The sequence below is a fragment of the Magnolia sinica genome, chromosome 12 (assembly GCF_029962835.1).
Source record: "Magnolia sinica isolate HGM2019 chromosome 12, MsV1, whole genome shotgun sequence".
In the NCBI taxonomy this organism is placed as follows: domain Eukaryota; kingdom Viridiplantae; phylum Streptophyta; class Magnoliopsida; order Magnoliales; family Magnoliaceae; genus Magnolia; species Magnolia sinica.
Window position 1 is genome coordinate 41,330,548 of NC_080584.1, and position 18,306 is coordinate 41,348,853.

Below are 18,306 nucleotides of genomic sequence, written 5' to 3' on the forward strand. Positions count from 1 at the left end.
TGTTTGGGAAATTGTAAGTTTTAACCTCTTACTAATGGAAATTTATTCTTTGAATTTTCTTCATTCCTTAATTTTCATTTTAGAGTCCATTTGACGATGACCAATTAGATGGTTTCGTTCAGCGTAAAATTTGAATCATGCAACATCTAGAACTAGGCCTAGGATTGGAAGCTTTGGATAGAGGTGCACATATTTGCTGCATGTACAGTGGCTGCATGCACAAATGATGGATCATCAGATGTATCGAATGCCTCTTCCAAATTAATTATATGACTAATTTATCTTCCTTGTTGTAATATCATATAAGTAATCATCATCATCATCTTCTTCTTCTTCTTCTTCTTCTTCTTCTTCTTCTTCTTCTTTCTTTAGAAAGATAAACTAGCTTCTATTAAGAAACTAAAATAGGAGTACAACAATATATTAGTCCAGCTAACATCGCCTAAAACTAACTTTTATTAAGGAACTAAAATAAGAGTACAACAGGACTTTAATCCACATTCCAACCAGCATCATCTTGGCCAGGCTAACATAAACACCTTACACCCAACAAACATGTATCACCTAGGTATCTATGAGATCAAACACCATATTGTCTTGATGCTCCTTGTTTGGTATAGATGTCTTCCAGTATTTTAAATAGCTCTACTATGTAGTGTGTAGCTTACGCTACGTGGCGTAGTTTTTATCTAATTATGTTATGTGTTAGGCTTTTTGACTATTCTTGGGAAATGGGATCCTTTGTTTGTTTGGATCTTTGTTGCTGGCTAGGTTTATGAAGAGATGTGAATAGTCTTTAGAGTTGAATGTTTTGGCCTGGATTTCTTTGATTTGTTAGAATTGTTCAGAAAGTTGAGTCTATTAGAATTGGGTAGTATAGATGCTGAATATTTTGTTCAATTCAGTGAAATGTGTTTTTTTTTTTTTTTTTTTTAATTTGCATATTACACGACATGTATCATTTGTTTTAATGGCATACGATAACTATTCATGGTGATAGAAAGAAATTGAGTAAGAAATACTAGTTATACATGCAAGGTGTGTGATTTGATGAATGAATATAAATCACTGTGCTGTTGTGGATATGGGTGTCTTCAACCCTTACAATACTTGGTTTTATGTATTTACCATTATATGCCATCTCTTTGTATACATTCTTTTGTTTTTGCACTAGTATTTGCGATTGCTGGAAAGGCCTCTTGATCTAACTTGCAAACATGGTGTCATCGGCCAAGGGACTTCAACTGCAAGTAAATGCACTAATATAAAAAATAGGAAATAAATGAAAGGTAAGGTGCTAATTTAAAATATTCAAAAGATAAGGAGGTATCAAGAAATAATTAAAAGATAAGGGTACTATTTAGAATTTAGCAAAAGATATGGAAATATTTAGAAATATTATAAAGGTAGAGCTTATATGTATGTGTTTCATCCATGCCATCTACCCATTTTCCATATCATTTTATGGCATGAGCACAAAATGAGGTAGATCAAAATCTCAAGTGAACTGCACAATGTTGATTAAACTCCCACCATTAAAAACTTCTTGGGGGCTACAAAAGTTTTGGATCAAGTTGATATTTATTTTTTCCCTTCATCTAGGTACGTAAGGTCCAATCAACAGGTTGGATATCAAATTAACAGTATCCTTGGGCTAGGAGATTTTAAACGGTGGACATTCAATTGCTACTTTTTTCCCAATGGTGTGGTACACATGAGATTTATATCTTCCTCATTTTTTAGATTAAGACATAAAATGATATTTAAAAATGAATGGACGATGTGGATAAAACAAATACATCACGGTGGGTCCCACAGAGCACCGACCACTAGCCACCTGGCTAGTGGCAGCATCACTAGCCGAACGGTGACCCTTTTTCTTTGATATGCGACCCACTTGGGTTTTGGATCTGCTTTAATCGCTGTGTCATGCCATAAGATGTCCTAAAAAACGAATGGACGGTGGATTTCTCACCAAAATCACAGTGGGCACACTTAACCTAATCTTGCTTAATGCACAAGCAAAGGCTTCTAATGCTCGAATTTTTCTCTCATGTTGTTTCTCCACGTTCCTTTTTCTTTCGCCCTTTTAAACCCATTCCAAAAAAGCATCGACTCTCCTCTCTTTCTCTCTCGACCAGCAGTGACCCTCCTCTCTCCCTCTCCCTCTCCCTCCCCTCCCTCCCTCCCTCCCTCTCGATCGACCCGTAATCTCTCTTTTCTTGACCGTCTCTATCCGTGTTCTCTGCCAATCCTCTCTCTCTCTCCGCCTGATCTGTCAGTATTCACTCTCTAACCCTCTCTCCCTCTCTTGTCTAAGGACCCCATCCGTCTAGACGGGCCCCTCCAACGGTATGCCTCGGAGAACCTCGTTGAAGGCCCGCCTGCAAAAGCTTTCGTCCTGGATATTTCAGGCATCTTTACAACACAAGAACAGATCTCGATCACCGGCTTTTGGATTAGAGCATGTGAGTAGAGATGGGGTCTGGAAAATCAGTAGCATCTCCATCATTGATGTCTATGGCTCCATCTCAAGATGTTGTTGCTGATGTATCAATTTTCAGGTTAGCATCTCGTTTCTTTAATCTGTTGTGTCTCAGTGCTTTTAGGGCTTTTGATGGTTGAATTGCGGTGAAGTTCTGTTTCTAAGGTTTTGATTTTCTCTTTATTTGGGTATAAAGGTGTTAGGTTTAATTAAACTCTTTTTTCTCTTTTTTTTTGGTGTTGGGAAATGTGATCGAACTAAATATACGATTGATACTAGTGTGCGAATTTTGGATGTTGACGAGAAGTGAGGGACTATATGATCCCCTGCCTTATATGTATTATCTCTTAGAGTCTAGAGTTCAGAGCTGTGGGCCCGACATTTTAATGATTGTAAAACGTTGGTTTTATTGTCTCAATCATGGGGGAAAGTTCCTCAAAAGAAAAAAAAGAAAAATAATAAAAATAAAATAAAAATCCCATAGTGGAAGATCCTCACATCCAATCTTTCAAGTAAGAATGTTTGCCATGCTATTTTGTTGATTGTCCATTTAGTGGCCACCATTGGAAGGCTTAGCATTGTCCCATCTGGGCAATTTTTGTGGCCCCATCCATGGTGGTCGACAGTGTGTATAACTGAGCCATGGGTCTCAGTTTTGGGCGTGGGGCCTGATGCCGCTATCTTTTTACTGATATAATTGTTGATGAGATGGAGCGGTTGATTACGGAACCTGCATTGATCTCTATATGGGCATTGGAAATAATTGGTAACTAGCTCTAACCATTGAAGAATCAATTTTCATTGCCTGTGCAAAAATACAAGGGTATTATTTGAAGGTTTTATTATGGATACACAACTTCAAATCATCATCATCACCATCCACTTTATCCCAAGCAATTAGGTTAGCTACAAGAATCCTTTTTGGCTACCCAACATAAAATGCTGATAGTGTTTTTCAGTCGGGTGTTGAAATTAGGATGCTGTACCATGCTAGTTGGATGCCAAGATTTATGTCCAACAATCAAATCTATCAATGTTTTACAATGCTTGTTGGATTCGACATCCACTAAAAATTGTTATGGGTGGAGGAATTTATTCATAGAATATTTTGACATTTTGCCATTGAATGTAGATTGTTGAGGTATTTCCCTTCTTAACTGTCAATTTGTTAGCTACTAAGTTTAGACTTGCAACCTTTTCTTGTTCAAGATAGTTGGTGCCTAGGTCAACTGCAATTGGCTGGTTTTCATAGGGTAGGCATCGCATTCAATGATCTAAATTTTTTATATGATTGAGCTAATTTTTAGTAATCCTTAGTGGTCTTATGATAGGGCCCTTATTTTGTATGCCAAATCTTTTACACAATTGGGCCTGGTTTCGAGGATCCAAACCTTATTATCACATAGACCATTTCCAGTGGTCAAAACTACATCCATAAGTGTCCAATTTGAATGATCCAAACCATTGATATGATTGGGCTCGTCTTCTCCAATTTTGTCTGTTCATATGGTTGACCCATATTAGTGATACAAACCATTAATATGATTAGGTCTGTTTACAATGATCTAAATTGCTTGTATGATTTGCCCTGTTTCTAGTGATCTAAATCTATGATATGATTTGGCATTTTCAGCAAGTCCAAACCATTCATATGTTTGGGCTCATATTTGTTGATCAAAATGCTTAATATGATTTAAGCCTCCTTTAGTGATCCGGACTCATCATATGATTGAGTCCGTTTTCAGTGATCGAAGGTAATTGATATGCTAAGTTGATCCATATCTTTCATTTGATTGAGTTGGTTCACATTAGTCAATATTTCTATATTGTAGGGCCCTTATTTAGTGCTATGAACTTTTCAAATGATTGGAGTTGTTTTCAATCCAAACCATTCATTCGATTGCTTTGTTTATGTGATCCAAACAATCTATATAGTTGGTCTTGTGCTCAACAAATCATTCATTGGGTGCCACATGTGCAAAAATCATTAGTGATTCAAATTATTCTTATGATTGGGCTCATTTTCAGTCCCTCAAAACTTTTATACGAGTGCACCTATTCAGGGGATTAAAATCATTCGTATGATTGTTTATTTTAAGTGATCTAAACCCCTTCATTTGTTTAGATAAAAATCAATTGGTAAACTTAGGCCACTGTTTACAAAGTCAATGAATGAACGTTTTACATTCTTTGTTGGGTTGCACAAGAACAAAAAATTGTTAAGGGAGGAGAGGAATCTTAGCATATCATTGTGCTTTTCAACAATCCCTACTAATCATATGATTGACAAGTTTTTATTGATTCAAATTGTTAATATGGTAGTCTGTTTCCGACAATCAAAACCGTTCATATGGTTTGGCCCGTTTTGTGACACAACCCTTTGTGGATCTGTAATTGTGGTTTCGCTCATTAGAGACAATTGAATGCATGAGTCATGCACAAGGGGCCCATTTTCAATTATCTAAGCCAAATAAAAAACATTGACATGCTTGGGCCATTCAGTAGATCCAACTTATTTATCTGATTCGCCTAATTCACCAATCTAAACTCATCATACGATTGAAGTTGCTTTTTATGATCCAAACTCATCATATGATTAAAGCTACTTTTCATGATCCATGGTAATGGATATGTTAAGTTGATCACCGCCCTAAAATTTGTAGGACCCTCTTTAGCTTTATAAATGATCCAAACTGTTCATATGATTTGACCCATTTCTAGTAATCCAAACCTTTGACATGCTTGGGTCATTTAAATGGATCAAAACCCTTGGCGTGCTTGTTCCATTTCAGTGGATTTGAACTTCTTATATGATTCGGCCCATTCAGCAATTCAAATGCATCATATGATTTGTGTTGTTGTTAGTGATCTGAACTCATCACATGATTCAGGCCTCTTTCCTTGACCCATCCCGATGGATATGTTAAGTTGATCCATATATTCGTAATATTTGAAGTTGGTTCCTAGTGATCCACATCGTTAAATTTTGTAAGACCCTCTTCAGTTCTATACACAATTCAAACAATCAGATTTCCTTTTACAACAATCCAAATTCATATGATTTAGCCCATTTCTAACGATCGAAACCTTTGACATGGACCATTTCAATGGATTAAAAACATTGACATGCTTGGGCCATTCAGTGGATCCAAATTGTTCATGTGATTCGACTCATTCGATGATCCAAACTCATCTACGATTGAAGCTGCTTTTCATGATCCAAACTCTTCATATGGTTGAAGATGCGTTTCATGATCCAAACTCTTCAGATGATTGAACTTGATTTTCATGATCCAAATTGTTCATATGATTTGGCCCATTTCTAGTGATCCAAACCTTTGACATGCTTGGGCTATTTCAATTGATCAAAACCTTTGATGTGCTTGGGCCATTTCAACAGATTTGAACTTCTTATATGATTCGACCCATTTAGCAATCCTGGTGCATCATATGATTTGTGCTGCTGTTAGTGATATAAACTCATCATATGATTGAAGCCTCTTTCCATATCGATCCCAATGGATATGTTAAGTTGATCCATCTATTCGAAATATTTGAGGTTAGTTCTCAGTGATCCACATCGTTAATTTTGTACGACCCTCTTCAGTTCCTTACACAATTCAAACAGTCAGTTTTCTTTTTACAATGATTCAAATTCATATGATTTGGCCCATTTCTAGTTATCCAAACCTTTGAAGGGGCCATTTTGATGGATAAAAACATTGACATGCTTTGTCCATTCAGTGGATCCAAATTGTTCATATGATTAGGTTCATTCGGCGATGGAATCAAAGTAATAATGGTCGATCCTTAATTAGGATTAAGACAAATAAGAACGGTCAGACTCTTATCCGAAGATGAAGTTAGGCTCAGATAAGGACACTACTTGGATTAGGAAGTTACTCATAACAAAATGTTTCTCTAGCTAAAAATATTGAGGCATCATTTAAAATAGACAAGTTTTATGCATCATCTACAAAACGATTCTGCGCTAGAATCAAACACTAGAAAATTTAAAAAAATTAAGAAATAAATTGATAAGAAGAATACCATAAGACTATATACTTTGAAATAAAATCAATACATCAAAGTCTTTGCTCCTTAAATTCCAATCTAAACTTGTATTCTCAAAGTGACTGGCTGACAATGAATAAAGATAAACATGATATATATATATATATATATATATATATATTGTTTGGGTCTAGTTGTTAAACAACAACTGGATTCTTAAATGGCTCGGGTATGGGCGCCCCTAAACCTGACCCAACCTAACCATATGCACTCCTTATTTCACTAACAGGCGATTGTCTCACTATACTGATCTAAAGGGCTCAAGAATGTTAAAACCATTTTCAAAATAGCAACAATGTTTTGTGCCACTTTAATAATTTGCATATCAAGAATCCAATTAGACATGATTTTTGATTGGGTCGAAAATGTGAGACATGAACCTAACCTAATTTAGTAATCTTTCCAATAAACGAGGCCGATGCCCATTAAAATTGGGTCAGATTCACTAGGTAAACCCAAACACCCTAAGGGAGGGGAGCCTACTATTTAATTTTTAGTGAGAGTATCTTGACAATCGGACATAAACGATGCACTACTTTTATATCCCATTGGTCTACACATGCGATGCCTAATAGAAAACATTGGCTTATATGTGCTTGGTCTTAGCAAACCTCTTGGAAAAGTTTGTTAGTATGGCTGCAGATGGGTTGGGTTTGGGTCGGTTCCTAGTGCCCATACCTTGGCTTAGGTAACTAGGTTTGGTTCTACCGGAGCCGCTATAGCATTGAAGACTTGGATCCACTAGAGTTTTGGTACCCATTAGGTCTTTAGATCTAGTTATTGAGTTGGGTACAGGATTGGACAATGGCTGAACATTGAGTCAGTTGAGTTTTCAGATTTCTGAACTATGCTGCAACATGAGAGGTTTTCTAATAGTTGTTGCAAGGTTTTCAGGATGAGGTGGTGTCAGAAAATAAGGCAGTTTGGTGGGATTCTCGAGGAAAAGGTGAAATTGGTGTGGGTGTTGCTATTAAACCATGCTTGTTTGTATCCCTGAATCCAAATGCTTCATGGTAGTGCATATTCTACTCTTTCCGCAGGATAAGTTGGCTGCTCAAATTTAGTACAATTTGTGTGGAAAAATCTGTCTTACACCTGATCTGAATATTCTGTTGGTTGTCTTTGATAATCTATTTTTTGTAGGATCTTGAAGAATTCAAATTTTATTAGACCTGATTTCAATGTAACTAAATTTCAAAATTCAGATTTCAAGCCTAATAGCAGGTTCCTGAAATCCCTGTAGGACATGGATTTTGCCAAATCCCAACTTACACTGCTAAGCCACAAAATATCTTGCCAATCATTAGATACTTTTTTCATGAAAGCATAAATGGCAGTGCATATTCTACTCTTTTGATGGGCTTGGTTGGCTACTCAAATTTAGTACAATTTGTGTGGAAAAATCCGTCTTACATCTGATCTGAATATTCTGTGGGTTGTGCCTATGACAATCTGTTTTCTGTAGGATTTTGAAGAATTCTAATTTTAATAGTCCTGATTTCAATGTAATCCTGTTCAGATTACCCAAATCTAAATTTCAAAACTTAGATTTTAAGCCTAAAAGCAGGTTCCAGAAATCCCTATAGGACTTGGATTTCACCAAAATCCTACTTACACTGCTAAGCCAGCCAATCCTTCCCCTAGTTGGAGGTTTATTAATCCACCCACACATGTGGTTGCCCAATCTACATTCCGTCACATGTGCCACATATGAGCCCCCATATATGAGGTTGCCCATATATATTAAGCGACCAATATATGAGGCTGCCCAATCTACATGCCATCACATGTGCCGAGGTGTGACACTTGTAGAAATCCAAGTCATTCATCAGGTATTTCCCATTGTTTAGATGCCTATGTGCAAAAATCAGTGGATTAGGTAGAAAAAAACTGGTCTCAAGTAATCTTAAGCCATTCATTTGGTTATGGAGTCGACTTGAGTTGGTTCAAGGATTGTTTGAAAGACAAAATAAAAATAAAAAGAGGAGAAAAAATTACACTCAAGTTAATAGATTAGTGTTTTAAGGGCACTTTTCTTATTTCTATTTACATTACTATGTAGCCTTTTTCCCCTGAAAGATGGTTTAGTACAATTTGGTAGTGCATGTTCTACTCTTTCCGCAGGATAGGTTGGCTGCTCAAATTTAGTACAATTTGTGTGGAAAAATCTGTCTTACACCCGATCTGAATATTCTGTTGGCTGTCTCTAACAATCTATTTTCTGTAGGATCTTGAAGAATTCAAATTTTATTAGACCTGATTTCAATGTAATCCTATTTAGATTACCCAAATCTAAATTTCAAAATTCAGATTTTAAGCCTAATAGAAGGTTCCTGAAATCCTTGTAGGACATGGATTTTTCCAAATCCCAACTTACACTGCTAAGCCACAAAATATCTTGCCAATCCAAATTAGACTTCGCAAACGCAATGTACCTCCTAGAAAGATTATTCTTTCAAATCATTGCATGTTATGCTGAAGCTCAGCAGGCTGAATTCTTTGCCGGGGTCTTCGGAGGATGCTATCGAACACTAGAGAAAGTTGGAATGGTAAACCTATGAAAACAAGGGGGCCATCTCCTTTAGCGTAAAGACATCCGGCATTGTTCCAAAAAAAGGTATGCGTCTTTCTATCAATGGCTACTCTTCTTTTTGATGCTGGAGGTTTTAAATTAGAAGTGACTTGGCAAAACTAGAAAGACTCCATTTTCATGAAAAATTATCTTACTAATCATTTATAGACTTTGTTTCATGAAAAGCATAAATGGTGGTACATGTTCTACTCTTTCTGTAGGATAGGTTGGCTGCTCAAATTTAGTAGAATTTGTGTGGAAAAATCTGTCTTACACCCGATCTGAATATTCTGTTGGCTGTCTTTGAAAATCTATTTTCTGTAGGATCTTGAAGAATTCAAATTTTAATAGTCCTGATTTCAATGTAATCCTGTTCAGATTACATTTACAGGCAAAAAAGACCCTTAACCAAATCATATTTATAGCATAAGCAAATGCCTAAGTGTAGGTCGCTCTCATACATTTACAGGCAAACAAGATCTAAACTAGTCCATGGATGGTATTTTTCTTTTTATTGGCTAGGGTAGGCCTCACTGAAAATTAGTCAATGGGTCTGATTCGGGATTGGGTCGGGTTGGGGCATGGTTTTATGCATCATATCTATGGGTCGGGACATGGTTTTATGCATCATATCTATAGCTGCCCACCCCATGCATGAAATAGGGGCAATTACAGGCTGATATAGGCGGATGTGGGGCTGTATCATATCAGCCAGAGGCCAACCCATTACCATATTTCCAACATTTACATCGAATTGTGCGTTTGGTTGTGCTAAATGTCATGAAATATAATGATCAATCAGTCTAATTGGGTGCAAAATTTCATGATATTTCATGAAATTTGGTGCAACCAAACACCCTCTAAACCAAGTGTAAATTTTTTTTGGAAGTTGCATATTTGTAGAGATGAACACCCTGTTGGTGACAAATAGAGAGCTTCCCCGTTGCACACCGAGTTTGTACATGTGGGATCCATGGTTGGTTTACCTAAGCAATTCATCTAAAGGCCCCTGTCATGGAAGGACACCAATTCTCTAGATTTGGGAGATCCTAACCATCAAATCTTTGGTCTTCCTTCATTGAATGTGACATACGGCAAAATTCTTGCAAAGGTTAGAGAAATGGTCCAAATTTCAACCCATTTATCAACAATGAGGATCTCTGATCAGTGGGATTTTTTTTTTCTTTTTCATGTAAGCCATCCATCAAGGGACCCACTAGATGAATGCTCTGGTCACCATTTAGTGGGGTAAAAGGGCAGTCCTCTTTAACAATGGCAGAAATCAACTACTGAATCCTTGCATTGTAATTGCACTCTTAAATAGAAAATAGACTGTCATCTTGATTACTTGCTGTCAGAAGGGAAAATGCTGACAGAAGAACAACTGACCATGTTGGTCTGGGAAGCAACCATTGAAACATCAGATACTACTCTGGTTACAACAGAATGGGCTATGTATGAACTTGCGAAAATCCCCAAGAATCAGGTAGCTCTCTCAGTAGATTCAATCATCTCTTCATCTTTACCTTTTCAATTTTATATGTTTTTGATTCCGATTATTGTTTTTAGATCGTCTATACCATGAGGTTGAGATTGCAATACTTGATATATAGCTGCGAAAGGGCACAAATACAAGATGGTCAAACCATCCTTGATCTTGGCTATGGACAAGGACCATTTACTTCACATGTTGTTCTGGAGCATAAAAATTGTCGTTTTACAGCTGTTACTGACTTGATCTCTTAGAAGGACTTCATAAAGGAGCAATGCAAGTAAGACTTTAAATCATATTAAAGTGGATTAGTTTGTAGATGTACTTCCTTGGATTGTATATGTAAAGCTCATACTGTTATGCATGGTTTGCATCTTAGAATTGTTCTTGAATGATACTAGTAGCAATTGCACCTACTAGTAGCATTACGAAGATCTTAGCTGGACAACTTTGTCTCTATAAAATCAACTCTCTTAGTCGGACAATATATCCCTATAAAATCAACTCCATGTACACTTAGGTTGACCACAACCAGATCTGCACTATCAACCATCCAAGGGCTTCTTGGAGGACCTTATATGAGCGATTGTGCAAAAAGTAAGTTTAGTTGATTTCAGTGTGGCACCCAGACGGGACCTTATATTGTCTACAAAAAGATATGATTGTTGAGGAAAAATCTCTAAGCATGTTAAATACAATTAGTGAATCCTATTGAAGAAGTTATATCAGATAACTTTCTACATTCATTCCTTAGGAACCTTCAGCTATCAAATGTTGAGATTATATTACCAGATGTAAATGATATTCTCTCATCTTAAAATCAAAGCTTATTTGAATCATGCGGATTGAACCGGGAGTACTTAAACCTCATTTGATATTTCTGTATTTGATACAAAAATGCCATTTAGCTACATCTCTATATCAAAGTATTGTACATAGGCAGCAACTTTCAAGGGTTTTTTTTTAATTATACAAGATTTTCCCTGCAACATTAGTGAAGAAAGTTGCTGGATTCTTCATCCTTCTTGCTCCTCCCACTTTGAACTTGTGCTCTATCTCACTCCCAGCTTTTTATACCTTTCGACATTTTGAAATAGTTGCTTTGCCTTTCCAAATCTTCTATCGCTTCTGTTCACGCTTCAAGAAACTATCTAACAGTGAGTTTTTTTTTTGGCTTGATCTGAAAGAAAAAAAAATAAATTCAAATTAATTTATCATCCAAAGACAGTAAACAAGACTAAAAAAGTGGGAAAGCGAGAAAACCCAAATCTCAGAAAATGTAAAAGAAAGAGATTTACAGGTTAGGGAGATGTTTATTCAAATGAGCGTTTATTCAGATGTAAAAGAAAAGAAGACCTCCATATATATATATATATATATATATATATATATATATATATATATATATATATATATTCCCCTATTTGTGGAAAAAATATTGATGCAAACTATTTTCCATTTTCAAGCTTTTCAAGGAAATTATAGATATTGGCTTCTTTCAAAACGCTAGACTTTTAAGGTGTTTTTCGTTTTCAAGCTTTTGGTGAAAACTGTGGTTTCTTACTTTTAATATTTTCATGAAAAACAGAACATCAAGCTAAATAATAGAATTTCTGTTAGAATCTGTAGTTATTTATTTCCCTTTGATGCATCATTTTCCACATCCATGTTTTAGTTGCTCTCTATTAAAGTAATGATTTTCATTGACTGATTATATGAAACTCTCGTAGTTGATAGTTTGATTGGTTTGGTTAGAGATATAATTAAATAGCCTATGTTATGTTATATGTTGTTTCATTTAACTTCTTTTGGTGATCTTAAAACTAGTTCTAAAACCCAGACCCAACTCTTGGGTGTATGATCGGATTGGTTTTGGACTATATTAGTCAAAGCAGAAACAATTTGTGAAAGAAAAAAAAAAGAACTATATCAATCAAAGCTTATGCACAGGACTTGAAAATCAGACAGTTCCACTATGTTAATAATGAAATACTTGTTATTTTTTTTCTATTTTTATGATCTTGGATTGAGCAGATTTTCAAGCTAAAATGAACAATCCCTTTATCTCATAACCCGAGCCCTCGAGCAAATCCCCCTTGTGGGCCCCACATCACATGGGTCTTACCTCCCATGAGCCACCCGCCTCACACGGGCCACCCACCCCGAGTGTTCCCCCGCATCCCACAACACCCTACTCTAGCCCCGGTGTGAAAATGCCCCCTCATTACTAAGGCTTTGTGTTACACTTGATACCCAGGCACTCAGAAATTGTATGTGTTGTATGTCAGTTTAAATAAAACCAAATAGATATTGCAACCCACTATCCTAAGATCAGATTGGTTAAACAATATTAACCTCTTATTCCCAGATACTTGATTGTGGAAGTAAGATTATTGGATATTTTTCATTTTTAATGGTCTAATAAATTTCCACCAATATAATAATCAGATAGTCAAATGAGCCTAGTTTTTGGTCGTCCACACAATGCTGCACTCGATGGGTTGAATCACAGTGTGAATAAAATCAAAGATCAAATCCAAAAGGCAAAAGGAGTTAAACTCAGCTGCATAATCATTATAACCAGGTAATTCTCACACTCAAGTTGAAGCTTCACATCATTGAAACATTAAGTCATAATTAAATACTTCTATATCACTGGACATACTTTCCCATTAACTTCATTATTGAATTTTCTTTGACATTTTGTGAGGTACATGATTTCATGAGACTGATCATCCTAGATCAGCTGTCCTCATGATAAATGTCTACCTGCTTCTTCCTTCACTAAGCTTGTAAGTTGGACCTATTTGAAGTTTCATAGTTTTTGCAGTGTTTGTTTCATTTTTCTTATTCTATTTGTGATCGTAGCTATTCAAACCTCTAAGTTTGCATCAAAATCTAGCATATAGATTGGTGTGGTTGTATATTATCCAGAAAGTTACTCAACCCCATTATAACTCATTGACATCCATTGTACAAGATTTTTGTATTTGTGCTCTTTTTTTTCTTTTCTTTTCTTGTCAAATGGCCCTCAGTAGAATGGAATGGCGGAACATGATTCAGGTAGCTGACCCCAACTAATTGCGATAAGGCTTAGATGATGATGATGATTGTCAAATTTTGGTGAGGCATAATGACATTGCCTTTGTTAGTTATTTGAAAAAAAAAACTTTTGCCAAGCTGACTCCAGATAGCTGGAACAAGACTATAATTTAATAAGACATGGAATTATCACATTCGATGATGACTATTTTACCTATCTTTGATGTTTTATCACAAAAATTCCAGTTTTGTTGTCTGAAATATGCAAGGTTATATGGCTAAAGGATTTTGTATTGAAATCATCTTCCTCAATATGATTTCAAATTCTACTCATGTAAGTAGAATTTTGTACTGAAATCATCTTCCTCAATATGATTTGAAATTCTACTCATGTAAGTAGCGATAACAATTCCTATTTTAATTTCTTCTCCTTTTCTTTTTATTGAAAATACAATTACTTTGCATTTATTATCAACATGTTCCCAGTACGTATATCTTTATGAAGATTTAACATGGGTAATTCTATTATACAGCGTGTAGTGTGCTTATTGGCAAATAGACCGCACACTATTGGAATTGCTCATGACTTGGATAATGTTGTTAACTCCGACACTAAGGTATCAGGAATATGCTCATCTAGGACCATCATTATGCTTTCTTGCTATTATATTCATCTAATGGTCATATTTTAAGTTTGTCTTTTCTTAATCATCCAAAATTTGAACTGTGACGGTAGTTTTGAAATTTGTTGTAGCATGTGGTCCTTACAAGAATGGGTAATATAGTTTTAACTACATGGTCCAATACGTGATACGCTATGAGGTAAGATTAGGGCATGGAAAAGAGGTAAATTATCCATTGATTTCTATATTTTGTATGAAAAATTGAGGAATTATAGGACCCTCGGGCAAGGATATATGCACCGTATGCTTTGAGCCTTGAGTTCATAAAAATATTTCTAAGGAAAAGAGGCCGGTTAAACAAGCGTAAAGGCAATTTCAACCACACTTGGTTCCCATGATAGAAGAAGAAGTGAACAAGCTGATAAAAGTCGGGTTTATCAGGGAGTTTAAGTATCCCAAATGGATATCAAACATTGTCCCAGTAAAAAAGAAAAATGGACAAGTCAGGGTGTGCGTTGACTTCAGAGATCTGAATGAAGCCTATCCGAAAGATGATTTCCTCTCCCAATAACTGAATTAATGATTGATAGTATGACTCAGTATGCTATCATGTCCTTCATCGATGGCTATGCAGGATCAAATTAGAATGGTGCCTGAAAATGAAGAAGCAACAGCGTTTAGAACTTTGCCGGGGATTTATTATTATAAAGTTATGCCATTTGGTGTCAAAAATAACGGGGCAACATATCAAAGGGCAATGCAGAACATCTTCCAAGACATGATGCACAAACATGTCGAGTGTTATGTTGATGACTTGGTGGTCAAGTCCTGAGATCATCAGAAGCATCGTGAAAATTTAGCATTGGTTTTCTGTCGACTTAAAAAGAAACAGCTGAAGATGAATCTAGCTAAATGCGCATTTGGGGTGTCTTCAGGTAAATTTCTCAGTTTTGTTATCAGGCACAAGGGCATTGAGATCGATCTAGGGAAAGTTAAAGCCATTCAAAATATGCCACCACCAAAGACATTAAAAGAATTGAAAAGTTTACAAGGAAAGTTGGCGTACATTCACCGTTTCATTTCAAATTTGGCAGGGAGGTGTCAGCCATTTTCTTATCTGATGAAGAAAGGCGCAGAGTTTGTATGGGACCAGGCCTGTCAGAACGCGTTCGATTCGATTAAGGAATTATTGAAACAACCGCCAGTATTGATAGCTCCAATAAAAGGAAAGCCGCTTATTTTGTACATATTTGCAGCCGAGAATTCTTTAGGAGCTTTGTTGGCTTAGGTAAATTAGTCTAGGAAAGAGACTGCTCTTTATTATTTAAGTAGAACTCTGATTGGCGCGGAATGCAACTACTCTCCAATCGAGAAAGAATGTCTGGCGCTGATATTCGCAGTGCAGAAATTGAGACATTATTGTCTCTCTCATGATATAACTTTGATATTAAGAGCAGATCTGATAAAAATTTTATGACAAGACTGATGTTATTTGGGAGATTGGCCAAGTGGATGCTGCTACTTTCAGAATATAATATTACATATGAGGCGACAAAAGCGGTAAAGGGGCAAGCAGTAGCAGACTTCCTTACGGCGCACCCCGTAGCAGAGTGCGAGACCATCAGTGATGATTTTCCTGATGAACAGGTTATGTTGATAGAGTCGTAAAGCCCGTGGAAAATGTATTTCGATTGTGCTTCTCGAGCATCAGGAGTGGGGGCAGGAGTTATTTTCATCACACCTCAAGGTGATTTGTTTCCTTATTCCTTCACATTGGGAACTGCATGTACAAATAAGGAAACTGAATATAAAGCTCTCATCATCGGAATGAAAATCGCTTAGGAAATGAAAATAAAAACGCTGCATATTTTCAGGGATTCTAAATTGATCATAAATCAATTGACGACTGAATTCGAGATAAGAAAACAAGAGCTCTTGCCATACTGCCAGAAAGTGCAACAGTTATTAGAGCTGTTCTGTCATGTTGAAATCAAACATGTACTGCGGTCCGAAAATGCAAAAGTAGATGCTTTGGCCAGCCTAGCAGTAGTTTTATCTTACCCGAATCGAAGTCCTTTCTAGGTAACTATAGAAGAAAGGAGATTTTTACCATCTTCAGAGGACATTAATGAAAATGTTGAAGTGCTCCCTAAATCGTCTCTGGAGGTAACGACAGATGATTGGTGCCAGCCTTTCATAGATTATCTCAAATATGATATCTTTTCAGAAGATTCAGTGTAGAGATAACAAATCAGGTAAAGATCAAGCAGATTCATTATATGTAATGAAGTACTATATAGAAAATCTTATAATGAGATGCTACTATGTTGCCTAGATGAACGGGAAGCAGGCCAGATGTTGTGAGAAGCGCACTCTGGAGAATGTGGGGCACATCAAGCCGGCCGAAATTTATTCCATCGAATACATCGAATGAGGTATTATTGGCTTCCCATGTTCAAAGATGCGATAGATTATGCGAAGCGGTGTCTTGAATGTCAGATTCATGGAGATGTTATACACATTTCTCTAGAAGACCTGCATCAGTCAGTCGCCTCTTGGCTCTTCTCTGCCTAGGGACTTGATGTTATTGGTCCCATAAATCCGCCTTTGTCCAAGGGAAAACAATATATCTTGGCAGTGACAGATTACTTCTCCAAATGGATAGTGTCAAAGGGAAAGATGTGGTCGATTTCATCCGACACGCAATAATATAATGCCATGGTATTCCAAAGATATTTGTTACAGATAATGACACTCCTTTCAAAAACAGAGGCATGGAGAAGCTATGTCAGAAATTCAGCATTCGTCATTCATTTTCAACACCTTACTATCCACTGGCCAATGGATTATCAGAGGCATTTAATAAAACGATAGTCAAGATATTGAAGAAAACGGTGACAGGAAACAAGCGTGATTGGGACGAGAGATTGTAAGAAGCATTGTGGGCATATAGAACTATCCACCGGACAGCAACAGGAGCAACACCGTATTCACTAGTTTATGGTATAGAAGCAGTGGTCCCGATTGAAATACAAGTAGCATCACTTAGAGTGGTAGTACATCAGTCCATTACAAATGACAAAAATGCAAAAATAAGGCTGAATGAACTAGATTTGCTTGATGAAAAATGTTTAGCAGCTCAAAAGTGATTACAATCGTATCAAGCAAGACTATCGACCTCCTTTGATAAACGAGTCAAATATCACTCTTTCAAGAAAGGGGATATGGTGTTAATGTTGAAAAGACCTATAGTGGTCATCCACAGAACAGGGGGCAAATCGAGACCAAATGGGACGGGCCATATATAATAAAAGAAATGTACTCTAATGGAGCGTACAGAGTCGTAGATCAAGATGGACAAGGTGTCAGTATACCAGTCAATGCTCGCTTCATCAAAAGATATCGTCCATGAGGATACTGCTGATTTTGATCCAGAATATTATCAGAATTATAATTCTGTATCAAAAGGGTGCAAGAATAAGCAAGGCCACAGCTATGTACCGACAGATGAATGAATAAACAAAGAAATTTATGAGCACAGCAAGACTATGTACCAATAAGTATTACAAAAGGAAAGTGACCATCGTTATCATCATCAAGCGAGCTTTCTACAGAATTTTGTTGAGATTGGTATCGTCACTAAGCTGACATATTATGACAACACATATGAACATCGTTGAAGATATTAACAGAAGTGGTGATGTATCAATCTCAGTCTCATTCTCGTGACAACAATGGCCACCTACTATTATCTTTTAAGGCAGCCTAGCCAAGCCCTAAAAATGGCTAGCTATGCATAAGACTTATCATTTTCGCCATTCGGGCAGCAATGAGAAGCCAGTGGCCCTAAAAAGCCCATGAAGGCCATCATATGCATACCCATGCAGGTAATGGATGGAGCCGGTGACTAAAAGCCTTAAAAGGCTAGAAAGTCCTCAATGGCCAATCACACGTGAGACCAATGCCATCTGTATAGCTTTCCAATAGTGTCATGGGGAACGGATGAAAATGCCCTCCC

General features: G+C 36.7%; 1 long non-coding RNA gene across 2 annotated transcripts; it reads left to right on the plus strand.

Moving 5' to 3' along the window:
* Nucleotides 1-2,468: 2,468 nt before the first annotated feature.
* LOC131221273 (uncharacterized) lies at nucleotides 2,469-13,968 on the plus strand. Of its 2 annotated transcripts, XR_009159169.1 has the most exons (4): nucleotides 2,469-2,564; nucleotides 7,454-7,505; nucleotides 10,745-10,903; nucleotides 13,662-13,968. It is a non-coding gene; the product is annotated as an uncharacterized LOC131221273 (long non-coding RNA). The 2 variants fall into 2 exon arrangements; XR_009159168.1 differs by lacking the exons at nucleotides 2,469-2,564; nucleotides 7,454-7,505 and adding an exon at nucleotides 10,164-10,617 and having other exon boundaries at nucleotides 13,662-13,966.
* Nucleotides 13,969-18,306: the final 4,338 nt, after the last annotated feature.